The sequence below is a fragment of the Dromiciops gliroides genome, chromosome 4 (assembly GCF_019393635.1).
Source record: "Dromiciops gliroides isolate mDroGli1 chromosome 4, mDroGli1.pri, whole genome shotgun sequence".
Classification (NCBI taxonomy): Eukaryota; Metazoa; Chordata; class Mammalia; order Microbiotheria; family Microbiotheriidae; genus Dromiciops; species Dromiciops gliroides.
Window position 1 is genome coordinate 423384659 of NC_057864.1, and position 13715 is coordinate 423398373.

Below are 13715 nucleotides of genomic sequence, written 5' to 3' on the forward strand. Positions count from 1 at the left end.
TGTAAGTACAACAAACTACTGAATTAGGGCTAACTTAAAAGTGAATTTTAAAAAAGAAATGAATAATAAAATGAAAAAATTTAAATGAATAAATAATCAAAATAAGTAAGTAAAAGAAAATATGAGCTTAACAGTTGTAACCATAACTATAAATGCATTAAACACCCTCACTAAAATAAAAGAGGCCAGATTGTTGAGAAATCATGACATAATAATTTGCCTTATTTGAAGAAGAGTTAAAGAGAACATAAGCAAAATAATATTGAAATTAAAGAGAACTAAGTATTGAAAACTTGAATTGGTCAAAGGAAATCATGGAAACAACAATTAACTGTGTTAAAAGTATTATAATGAGACATCTTAGAATTAATAGGAAGCAGCAAAATGTATCCTATGAAACAACTTTATGTCAAAAAACATTAAGAAAATAGCAAAAAAGTACTAATGGCCTATGCATACAATTTTTAAAAAGTGAGACAATCAATAAATATGTAACAACAAATTAAAAAAAGAAGTCTTGAAAATTAGAGGAGATATATAATAGTGAAAATAAAGACTAATAGACTGACATAATAATCAGTAAACTTTTTTTTTGCGTGTGTGGGGCAGTGAGGGTTAAGTAACTTGCCCAGAGTCGCACACCTACTAAGTGTCAAGTTTCCGAATTTGGATTTGAACTCAGGTCCTCCTGAATCCAGGGCTAATGTTTTATCCACTGAATCACCTAGCTGCCCCCCTAAATTCATTTAAAAGAGAATAAGGGAGAAAAAGAAGAGGGTATAAACTGGCAATGGGATATTTGGGAGGAGGGATAAAAAGAAAGAATTATAGTAATTTGAACTTATACTCATTTAACTACGATTTGAAACAAAACATTCAAGATATCAAATATAGAAAAACACTTTAGTTGTCCATAAATTTAGTGTCCATATGTATTATCTTAGTACTTAGTCTGCAAATACTTTGCCAAATCATTTTATTCTTTTTTTTTATAGAATAGGTAGTACAGTATAGTGGAAGGTGGTTGTCTACTACTTTCTTTTTTTTTTTTTTGGCAAGGCAATGAGGGTTAAGTGACTTGCCCAGGGGTATCACAGCTAGTGTCAAGTGATTGAGGCCAAATTTGAACACAGGTCCTCCTGAATCCATGGCCGGTGCTTTATCCACTGCGCCACCTAGCTGCCCCTTGTCTACTACTTTCTAATCATGCCTCTTTGGACAAGACATTTAACATTCCAATTCTAGTTACCTTAGTAATGTTGTTCACTCGTCCTATTTTTCATGACTCCTTTGGAGTATTCTTAGTAAAAATACTGGAATGAGAGGGGGGCACCTAGGTGGCGCAGTAGATAAAGCACCAGCCGTGGATTCAGGAGTACCTGAGTTCAAATCCGGCTTCAGACGCTTGACACTTATTAGCTGTGTGACTCTGGACAAGTCACTTAACCCTTATTGCCCCGCAAAAAAAAAAAAAAATACTGGAATGATTTGCCATTTCTTTCTCCAGCTCATTTTATACGTGAGGAAACTTAAACACACAGGGTTAAGTGACTTGCCCACGGTCCCACAAATAGTAAGTGTCCGAGGCCAGATTTGAACTCGGGAAAATGAGGCTTCCTGACTCCCAGGATGAATATTTTATCCACTGTGTCACCTGGCTACCCTAAAAGATAATATTAGTGCTCATCAACTAGCTGTGCCCAAAAGAATAGGATTCAGCCTATAGTATTTGTGACACTTAGGTATTTGAAGGAAGGTGGTACAGTGGATACTGTACTGAATTTGGGGTGAGGAGGACCTGAGTTCAAATCTAACCTCAGATACTAGCTTTGTTAACTTGGGCAAATCATTTAATGTATGCCTCAATTTCCTTATCTATAAAATGGGGACAGTAATACATTCTAAGGTCATATGGAAGAAGATATGCAAATTGCTTTGCACATTTAACTTCTAATTATTAATCTTCTCTTCTTCCTCTTCCTCCTCCTCTCTCTTCTTATGTGGCAGTCTCTAACTCTTCATGACCTCATTGGGGCTTTTCTTGGCAAAGATACTGATTTAAACTCAGGTCTTCCTGAATCCAGGCTTGACACTCTATCCAATGAGCTATCTAGCTGTTACCATAGCACCTAGCTATGTGGCACAGGGCAGCTACGTGATGCAGTGTATAAAACTCAGCCTGGAGTCAGGTAGACTCATCTTCCTAACTTTGAATCTGGTCTCATACTAGACGTATGACTCTGGGAAAGTCACTTTACCCTGTTTGTCTCAGTTTTCTTATCTGTAAAATGATCTGGAGAAGGAAATGGTAAACAACTCTTGCATCTCTTCCAAGAAAACCCCAAATTGGGTCACAAAGAGTCAGACACAGCCACATTAAAAGGAGAATAATGAGAAAACAGCATGGTACTCCCTTCTAAGGTATAGATTACAATCCACCTACCTCTCTCATCTGTTATACCTTATATTCATTTACTTCCTTGATTTCTCCACCTGGTTATCCATCCAACACACAGGAGGCTTTTAACACAGTTTATCCATCTGTTATTCCTTAATTGTGATACATGAAGAGCCTGCCTTCTTCATCTCTATAGCTGGATATATCTTGAACATATCTTGTTTCCAGTATGCTATAATCTATCTCTGCTCAGCTTTCACCTCTCTTTTGTTCTTACAATGACTATACTTTTTCTTCTTTAAAGAGTATTCTACTCTATCATTTTTTAGCCACATAGACAGCATCACCAAAGATTATTGTTGTTTAAAAAAATGGGTTTTTATTTCAGAAATGCACTTGAGATTTTTCAAAGTTACTTTACACCTTACCCAAATAATAAGATCAGCTAGCATTTTTATACCACGTCAAGGTTTGCAAAGTGCTTTTAAGGTGATCTCCTTTGATAGTCATAATAATTCCATGAAGTAGGTGCTAAAATTATCCCAAATTACAGATGGGGAAGCCAAAGCTGAGAAAAGGCAAGTGATTTGCCCAAGACCACATAACTCATTAAGTATACCACCAGGAATTTGAAGAGAATAAGGAAATAACCCTTGCTATTAGTAGGGTCCAGAAGCTGGTAGGATTCCAGTTTGGGGTTTCCTTACTCTAAGCCCAACATTATTCAATGTAACACCTAGCTGCCTATGGTCTAGTTCTCTTTCTTCTCCCTATTGAATTCTAGGCCCAGCTTATTGTCCATCTATGATGCATGTCCAAGATATAAGTACTTAGAAAACTAGTTCGATGGGATCTCTATCCAACTGTATATAATAATCCAGGCAAAAGACATTCTTCAAGAAGTTTTTTTGCCACCATATTGATAGATCTGATCTTATTGATGTATCGAGTCCTTTCTAATATTCTCTAGTTTCATGTATGTACATTTTAGAGTGGGAGCTTCTTCAGAGGAGAAATAAGACTATCTACTAGTCATTTTTCAGTCATGTCCAACCCTTCGTGACCCCAATTGGGGTTTTCTCAGCAAAGATACTGGAGAGGTTTGCCATTTCCTTCTCCAGTCATTTTACAGATGAGAAAACTGAGGCAAATGGGGTTAACTGACTTGCACAGGGTCACACAGCCAGTAAGTGTCTAAGGCCAGATTTGCAGTCAGGAAGATGAGTCTTCTTGACTCCAAGCCTGGAACTCTATTCACTGTGCCACCTAGATCATTAGTAAGCACAGCACAGTCCTTGATAACTTATTGTTAGAATATTTCATTCAATTGACATTTTCCTAGTGACTCTTTGAGAAAGTCATTTGGATAATGAGACTGGATGAGAATTCAGTATCAATATACCTTCTTAGCAGAGCTGATCGACAACTCATTGCTATATTATGTTTGGGGTACTAGTCTCTGAAGAATTCCTATGACATGAATGTTCTCTCACCTCATCATGAACATCTGCCCTCAGGTGCAAGAAAATAGCAAGAGGGCATCTAGATTACATGCAGGCTGGGGGAGTGGGGAAATTTGAATCATCACACAAGTGTGTTGCATTACTTAACTCCATGAACCATTTAGCAGATTATTGACTCAGATATGAAATCATTGCACCAGCCTAGCAATGAGGACAGCAGCTCTGATTTTGCATTCTTGTCCAGCTCTGATTGTAATGAAATGATCAGCTCCAGGGCAGGCTCCTGGGCAAGATCTGAATTTTAAGTTTTCTGTGAGTGCTAATGATTAAAGCAAAGTTCAGAGATGAACCATGCCTACTGTTTTTGTGATCCCTCACCGCAAACTAGCATATCAATTCACTAAATTCTCACAGTGATCTGGACCATCTAGCTAGAAAATAAAGTGACCCACTAAGCAATTCTGTTGTTCCTTCCTAAATGAAAAACCTGGCATGGTAACACTAAAGATACAACAACAGCCATTTATTTCAGCATTGATATCTTCATCCCATTTGGGCTTTTAATCAATTTGTATTGGTACATGTGGTTGGGAAATACACAAAAGTTGTCATATAAATAACATCATATAGGAAATGTCTTACTAAAAAAGATGGTGAGATAACAGTGTAACAAAAGCAAATGATACTAGACGGATAACACGAGTATCATCCTCGTACCCCCAGAATCAGAATATTAAATGACCCAGAGGGAGGCCTTTAGTATGTTGGGGTAGATCTTCAAGCTATCACCCAAAGTCTCTCCTTGATTTCCCAGCCAAACTCCTGTGAAAGCTCTCCCTATTCTCGAATTCTCTCACTATACTATATTTAAATCACCTCAGACCAACCAGACCATGTGTCACCTCCCATTCAGCCACTCACCACCTTCTTGCCACCTTCCTTCCCCACCCCTTTTCCCGCTCTTGCTTGAACCAAACAAAGTTATTTGGTGAGAGATGGAGTCATATCCTAAGCAATCTGTATAAAAAGAAGATGCTATCTCAAAGACGCTAAGGGTCTGGAATTGAAAGTTTAGAACAACCATGGCATTGCCTGAACATCTTTGTGGAACAAAGGGAGGACTGAGCTGTTAGAGAAGGGAAATATTGATAAAAATCGTTGGCTCTACAAGGCATCTCAGAGTCCTATAGCCATAGGAGCCAATAAAAGATCATTGCATCATCCCAAAATGAAAGTCCTTCTGCCATGACTTAGCTCTCTCCATGAAACTATAGCATGAATGCCAAACTCTGAGGATGATGTAGTAAAACAGATGATGGGAATCCTGCTGATCACCTTGTTAGAAAAAGGAAAGTAGAAAGGAAATTGGGTTTCAAACATTTTGGCATCTAAAATCCTGAGCTACTCAGTTAATCTCTGGGTCACAAATTCTTGATGTACACAATGGGGCATTAAAGACACCAGTTATGATATCTGCAACAGCTACAATACAATTCCAAAACTATCTGAGACACATTTATATATATATATATATGTATATATATGCATATATATATATACATACATATTTCCCCCTTTTTTGTGGGGCAATGAGGGTTAAGTGACTTGCCCAGGGGCACACAGCTAGTGAGACACATTTTAAATACCAGCACTGATTTCCTTTTTAATCAGTATACTTTTGTTCCCTTTGACCAACATCTAACTGAGCATAGCACAGGAATTTTTAAAAAACTACTATTATGCATATATGTATATGTGTATGTGTATGCATTTATAAATGTATGTATGTGTTTATCAGCACGTGTGTGTAGTTCAGAGTTAAATCATACTAGTTGTTTTTGTGCTCCTTTACTGCAAACTAGCATATAAACTCACTAAATTCTAGGAATTATCTGGACTAGCTAGGATAAAGGATAGGTGCTCTACCAGTGATTTAATTAGTTCAAGAAACTCCCAGATTAGAAAACCGCCTCTATCAATGAAGGTTAGCATGTCTCTGCAACTTATTTGTCTTAGAGAGTTCACTAGGGGATCAAGAGGTAAGGGACTTGACTAGGGACACATACCCAAAACGGCAAGGGCAGGAATTGACCCCAGGTCATCCTGATATTGATTCTTTTATTTTATATTAGTCATTTCTTCATTCCTGAAGATATTAGGCTTTTGAGGGGACACATGTATCAGCTTCACTTATTACAATGTTAAAGTTCATATTTGTTTAGTTCCTTGTCCTGGTTCACCATCCCTAAGAACAGGTTCCCTCCAAGGGCCCCATTGGAAATGTGGTATGAAAAATGGAGTTGTCAGTTGGCACCTGTTCTTGCTCCCTGCATAATTATATAGTGGCGGGCCCTCTCTTGGGCTTCACTGTCAGACTCTGTGTCCACTCTCCTGGTTAGATGCCTTGCCTAGTATCTAAAAATGTCTGTCCATCTTTCTGTTCTGACCTTGGCTCACAAAATGACACTAATTTAAACCTTCAATTCCCCAAAGAGTACTCGATAAGATATATTGTGTGTTTATAGAGTAATTGTGGAGGGGATATAGGCTCTACCTACTGTATTCAGATATTGTTCAGTCTATGTCTGTGTTTGGAATTAGAATCCTGATGTGCTTCCTGACTTCCCAAGAGCTCCTGTCCAATAGGTAGATTTCAAATGATCCCTCCAAATTTACATTTGGGTGCCATCCTTGACTGAATTAAGCATAAAGGTCATCAGAATTCCCCCTCCCCATTACTGTCCAGCTCTCTGCTTGCTGTCTCATTTGGCATTTGGAAGGGGGAGGCATTTCCTCTTCTTCCTTCCCCTTGGTGCTTACCATCAATATGACCTTGGTTAAGGATGACATGGCCTCTGAGGTCCCTTCCAACTCTCATTCTATGATTCTGTGACTCAGAGCCACTGTCACATATGCTTAGTCATTAGGAGGCTGCCTTGGGTTTAAAGGTATCTTTCCGGATACAAGAACAAGTCTGTAATCTTTTGCTTAGCTACTTCCATCTGAGCTGCATGTAGAGACTTTAGCTTTAACAGAAGTCCTATTCTGTGTGAACAGGATGACCCATCCTTGGGGCAGAGGGGAAAGTGGGACATTCCTTGGACAGGGGAACTATGTTGAGTATTACTGATTGTTCAGGGATATCTAGAGATTTTCAACTTTTCTCTACCTCTAGGTATCTTTTAGTATAATCTATGAAAACAAACAAAAAATGAGTATGCCCTGTGATGGTAGATTATGGGAATCATTTGAGCCCAAGACAATCTGTAACCAAGAATTCTCTGTCAGTTGCTGAACCCTCACCTAGGTCTCCCCAACTCTGAGACTGGCCCTCTACCCAGTATGCCAAATTTCCTCCAGCTTATTCTTTTAAAAAATATTATAGACTGTGAAAAATGGGTCACTGATGCCATAGTGCTTAGGGATGCAGAGGGCATAACCCTATCTCCCCCATATAACCATATATTATCTTCTTTTTCTCTGATTAAAATGAAAACATAAAAACTTTGACACAAACTCTTAGGTGCCTTTTGGACAACAACATCTTGGTGAATGTCTGTTTTCTTTTTGTTGCCATGTTGATTTTTCCTGCTACTCATATTTTGGCTTGCCATACTGAGGATTACAATTTGTTATTCTGATATTTGGGGAAAAGAAAGGTAAAATTAAAATGGTCATCCTTCAATGGAAAACATCTCAATTCTCATATAAACAGACAAAAAGATTTACTTCTTATTAGCTTTCATGGGCTTTGATAGCATATTTTTCATCTTAGAATTTGCAACATGAAAGGCTAAAACAGCACACACACAAAAATTAGCCATGGAATTTTAATTAACCACTTTTAAATTTTAAGGCACACAATATGTAATAATTTCTTTTTTATGTTTCAGAGGATTTATCTTGCCCCTTTGTCTCTTAAAGGTACAGTCAGCCAAACAATCTTTTAGAAGCAGGTGAATGGCAGGAATTAGAAGAGAAATGACCCAAGAAGTCAGATTGACTATCTCCTCTGCTAAGTCAAGATGACTGCTGATTATAGAAGATTCTTTGTAGAGGGAGTCATTTGTGGATTGTTTTATTATTAGGTCGGTTGATCTAGCAAGTAGAAATGGTAGGCTTATTCCAAAACCCACTTGAGTTGATAATAAATGGGTAAGTATCATTTCTTTTTTTTTTTCCACATTATTTGGGAGTGAGTGGATGGGTTTTTCTGGAGCTTGTGGGAGTCACAGCATCTCCTCCATCATCTTGGCTCCACCCTCCAAGTATCATTTCTAAGAGCCTTCCATTGCAAGACTAAAGAAGAACAGAATGTAAGCAGAAGGATGGGACCTAGGCTAAACACTGTTTAAGATAACTACATTTCTTTCCCCATTTATTAGCCCCCTCATTTGGATATTTGTTTTTCCAGCAAATATGCTATCTTTGACAATATAGGGCCTCCTCCAGACATGCATTTAGTTATCTGGTATCCTAGGTCACTTTGTGCCACCTTCCTCCCCACAAATATCTTTTTATGGCATATGATGACAATAGATTGGAAGATCTTTTGAAATGTTGCTATATGGAACTATCCAATGAAGAAATCCAATGAAGATTTTTTAAAAGTACTAACCTTTGTTTCTCAATAAAAACCCTCTTTGATATATGCTTTGTCATTTCTGTGGTAGCCACATGAGAAATACACATCGTCCTTAGGGAAAAAAATTCCAAAGGAGAATTTGAGGATACCTATTCTCATTATTAATATAAATCTTGCCCAATTAGATATTTCAGGATTAAAATAATTCTTCATAGGAATCTTACTGCCATCACACACACACACACACACACACACACACACACACACACACACACACACACACATAGTCATTTGAAAGGATGAGAAGAAAGTATGAGGGGAAAATTTGTACCCAAATCAATTCAATTTAGCTAATGCCTTTTATGGACAGGGCACTTTGGAGTAATGAAAAATTCCTAGCATCCAAACCAGGAAGACTGGGGTTCAGGTCCCACTTGGGAAACATGCTGGCTTGTGTGATCATGGGGAAATCACTTAACATCTCAATATTCTCAACAATTCTCTAATGGCAGAAAAGTTGTCAACCTGTATTTCCTCACTTAGGAGTCAGTCTCTATAACAATGAAATAATAGCTATACCTCTACATATAAGGCACTCTTTGGGGTGCAAAGGGTACAAAGGTAAAAACCAAACCTTTTATTTTTTTGTCATGGTAGGTCATTAGTTCTATTATTTTCTATGTTCCTCTTCTGTTGATTCTTCCTGTTGAAGACTGCTTGACATATCTTTTCTTATATTTTTATATTTTTAGTCAAAATACATGTCCTCTACTTACTAGGATAGATCTCTGTGTCATTTGGATCACATTCTTCTTTATATTCATATAATTCATAGATTCATATTTCATTGTGAATAAATTATAGACATGACTAGCATTAAGCTGAAGGCTTTGCTGAGGAAACATTTATAATCTTGTATATAAATGAAGTGACATATTCTGTCCAGGATACTTTCCTGAAGTGAATAATCCAGGAATTAAATTGTCCTTGTCTTCAGGGTGGATTACCCTTTCTAAGTGAGTCCTAAAATATTTCAGAACTACTCTTGGGAATTTTGTTTGCACATCTTAGCTTCACTATCTCAGCAATAAAAATAAATCACAGTAAATAAATCAGCCAGCTCAGATAAGTCACTATTCATTTTCAAAATCTCTTTTCTCTAACGATATTTTTAGTACATTTCTGGGTTATCATAAAAACAAATGCTGCTGATTTAACTATACACATATACTTTTTGACCCTAGAGCAGCAAGTTTCTTCTAAGGCTGAGTAACCCCTAGAGGACAACTCACTTTAAGAATTATAAATTCACCTTCTAATAAATGGACAAATATTTATTGAACAATTCAGTTAAAATCAAGTTCTGTGAGGGCAGGGACTGTTTCACTTTTGTTTTTGTATTTACAGAGTCTAACACAGTGTTTGTTGATAAGATAGGCATTGAATAAATTGAATTGAACAAAACTGAGCTAGGCACTATGCAATACTGTATACAAAGTATTAAAACCAACTTTTGCCTATAAATATTTATAATGTAAGTAGGAAGCTGACATTCATATATGAAAAAAAACACAACAAACCTTTGATCCTAGTTTAGAGCTGGAAGAGGTTAAAGGTCATCTATTTAAATCCATTTTATAGGTGAAGGAACCAAGGTTCAATGAGATTAGGGGACTCCCCATAGTCACCCAATTCCTATGTACTTAATTAAAAATATGGGGTAATTATATGCAGTTATTTGACAACAAAACTTAGAATATAAAAGAAACAGATTAACTACAAAAATAAAAAAAAATATTCCCAAATATGAGAACTTGAAACAGAACAAGATATGTTTTATTAACCAACCTCAGAAAACAAAATTGAACCAGGTATGAAGATAATTACCAAGAGCAGATAGGGATGAACCTAGATCAGATGACTTTACAGGTGAACTCTATCCAATGTAGAAAAAAATAAGTCATATCTGTATTACCCAAATTACTCTCACAAATTAAGAGATAAAACAATCTGCCAAACTCTTTTTATCTGGAAAATATAGTACTAATGCCTTTTAAGCTCTCCTCAAATCTGGCTAAACAGATAATTAAAAATTTGTCTCCTTGTTATGTGGTTAGCAAAATGGAACTGGCCCCCAGAACATCTGTACATGCACCTGCATCTGCCCATTACAGAGCAGAATACTTCTATTACTCATTATCATACTTTCTGGAGGCAAGCACAACAGTCTTTCTCATGTTTCATGGGGAGTTTCATCATCTCCCTCCTCTAGCAACCCATTATACAAACTATTTTCTCTAAGTGGCCTTCATCTTTGTAATGACAATCCAAATTGATTGTCTTTCAAAATATGGGTGAAAAACATTAACAGGGTAACATAATTTTTCTTTTCTTTTTTTTTTTTTTTTGGAGGGCAATGGGGGTTAAGTGACTTGCCCAGGGTCACACAGCTAGTAAGTGTCAAGTGTCTGAGGCCAGATTTGAACTCAGGAACTCCTGAATCCAGGGCCAGTGCTTTATCCACTGCACCACCTAGCTGCCCCCTCTCTTTTTTTTGAAATCATGCAAAACATATTTCCATATTAGCCATGCTGCAAGAGAAAACATACAAAAAATAAAACAAGAAAAATAAAGAAAAATTTTAAAACTTTGCTTCAATATTCACTCAGAGTTCATCAGTTATCTCTCTTTGGAGGTGGAGAGCATTTTTCACATGGGTCCTTTGGAATTGTCTTGGATCATTGTCTTGATCAGAATAGCCAAGTCTTTCACAGTTGATAATCCTTATGCTATCAGTTACTGAGTACAATATTCTCCTGGTTCTGCTTACTTCACTTTGCATGAGTTCATATAAGTCTTTCCAGGTTTTTCTGAAAGCATCCTGTTCATTCTTTCTAATTACAAAATAGTATTCCAACACAATCATATACCACACCTTGGTCAGCCATTCCCCCAATGGATGAGAATCCCCTTGATTTCAATTCTTTGCTACCACAAAAAAGATAAATATTTTTGTAACAGGTCCTTTTTCCCTTTCTTTGCTCTCTTCAGGATATCATACCTAGTAGTGGTATGATGCTTACATTTTCTAATTTAAACTGTATTTGAATTTTTCAAAGTTTCATGGTTTTTCTATGTTGCTGGCCACCCACAACTCAGTGCCCTCTCTGTGAAACTCATTTTTAATTATTTAAGACTTCAGTGTTTGATCACTTGCAACCACATGGCAGCAGTGTTAGAATACTGGTGCTAAATGGATGGGTTTTTATTTCTGCGAGAAGTCTGGAGGTTACTAAAGCAGCTTTGCATTTTCATTTATTTATTTTGTTTGTTTGTTTATTTATTTATTTATTTAATTATTTTTGGTGAGGCATTGGGGTTAAGTGACTAGCCCAGGGTCACGCACAGCTAGTAAGTATCAAGTGTCTGAGGAAGGATTTGAACTCAGGTCCTCCTGACTTCAGGGCCTGTGCTCTATCCACTGTGCCACCTAGCTGCCCTTTGCATTTCTTCTAAGTCTTCTGCCTCTTCTAAGTCCAACTCTTTGTCCTGTAGTGCTTGTCCCTGGTATATCTATTAATGGATAAAAAAAGTATTAGAGTATTTAAAACTTAAAATGGTTTTACAATATATTTTTATAGACTACTAATAATCATTTTCCATTTATTATGTACATAGTTCTAAGCCTTTTATGACAAAGATGATACTGTATTTGTCCTTTTCTGGATATGAGCAATACCACTTTAGATTAAGACTCTTTTCCAAGTGTAAATGGACAGTTACATCTTCCTTTTGTATTTTACCTTTTTGTTGTTGTGGCCATAGTTCTTGTATAAGGATTACCAAAACATAGACAGAGATCACCCTGCTTGGGACCACCAAGGACAATGATAGATTAGCAGATTAGAAAATATTTGTCTTAACCCCCCAAGAACCACAACAAATTGCCCTCATGGCTAATGACTGACCAGTTGTGAACCCAGTATGACTATTTCTTCTTTCTTTCTGCTTGTAATAAGTACTTTTGGAAAACAGTTAATATTCAGAAAGCCCCCTTGCTCCATAGAGGCACATTTCTCTGTACCAAAGGAAGTTTCTTCTTGCATAGGCTTGTCATAAATATATGGGATGAAATATTTTACTGACTTGTATTCTAAATGATAAACAGTGAGTTTTCATGCCTCAACACCCTTGAGGTCAAATATATATTTTTTGTTTGATTGTTGAAAACCAAGATATCATCATGGAGGTATTTGTCTGACTGAAAAAGACTGATTCATCCATTCCCTATGTTCTTTGTGCCCCTTATGCCTGGGTTGATTTACTTGTGGAAACATTTCTATTTTTTTCAGTGTAAAATGTCTACTCATAAATATACCTCTTGCATCTCTCTGTTATTAATTATGAGTCTGCTTTGATTGGTTCAAAGCCAAGTGCAAGCATGGAGAAATGCCAACTTTTTGTTTTTGTCTTAAGAACAAATGAAAATCGTAGTCATAGTAACTCATCAGCTTACAGTACTCAGAACTCAAAGAGGCATAAAGAAGTATGTAATGACCACTCTCAACAAGCTGCAGGTGTTTTGGAAATTTTTGGCTAGCTGAAGATCTCAAATCCTGAACTGATTCAAATCCAAATAGCTCTTGGAAGTCCTTGACTGACGACCAAATGATTATAATTTTCCCTGCCACCTGACCTGGGATTCACTGTCCCTGAGGAACCAGCATAAGTGAAATGATAATCATGTGTTAAAAAGCATATTTAATGTCCTTTCTCCAGAGCGTCAAATTTATGGTGATTTCTACATTTTTCTAGTAGCTGTCATTGAATAAATTCCTTGTTTAAAGTCTTTTCCAACTCTAAATCCAATGGTACCCTAATAATCTCATGTGTACTTCCTGAATTCATTACCTTCAATGAGAGAATTTCAGAAAAAACAATAAGGTAGGAAGTCTCTATATGAGCTATGTGTCAATGGAGACAGAAGAAGAAAAAATATATTTTGGCAAGTGAAATTCCTTAAAACTATAGTTTTATGTGATTAACATTGGGATATGAAATAATTATTTTATTGCTTGTTAATTGTTTTGATAAAGTTACACATTCCATTTTATAATGAAATATGAATTTATAGTACCTTCAAAAGATAAGTGTGTATGCCTTGTTGTTTCTGGTCATCCTTTTAAGATAACAAAAGCAGGTTTTCTTTTGATATGGATTGCCATATGACCAGCAAACTATCACAAGCAGTCAGATGGTGACATACATA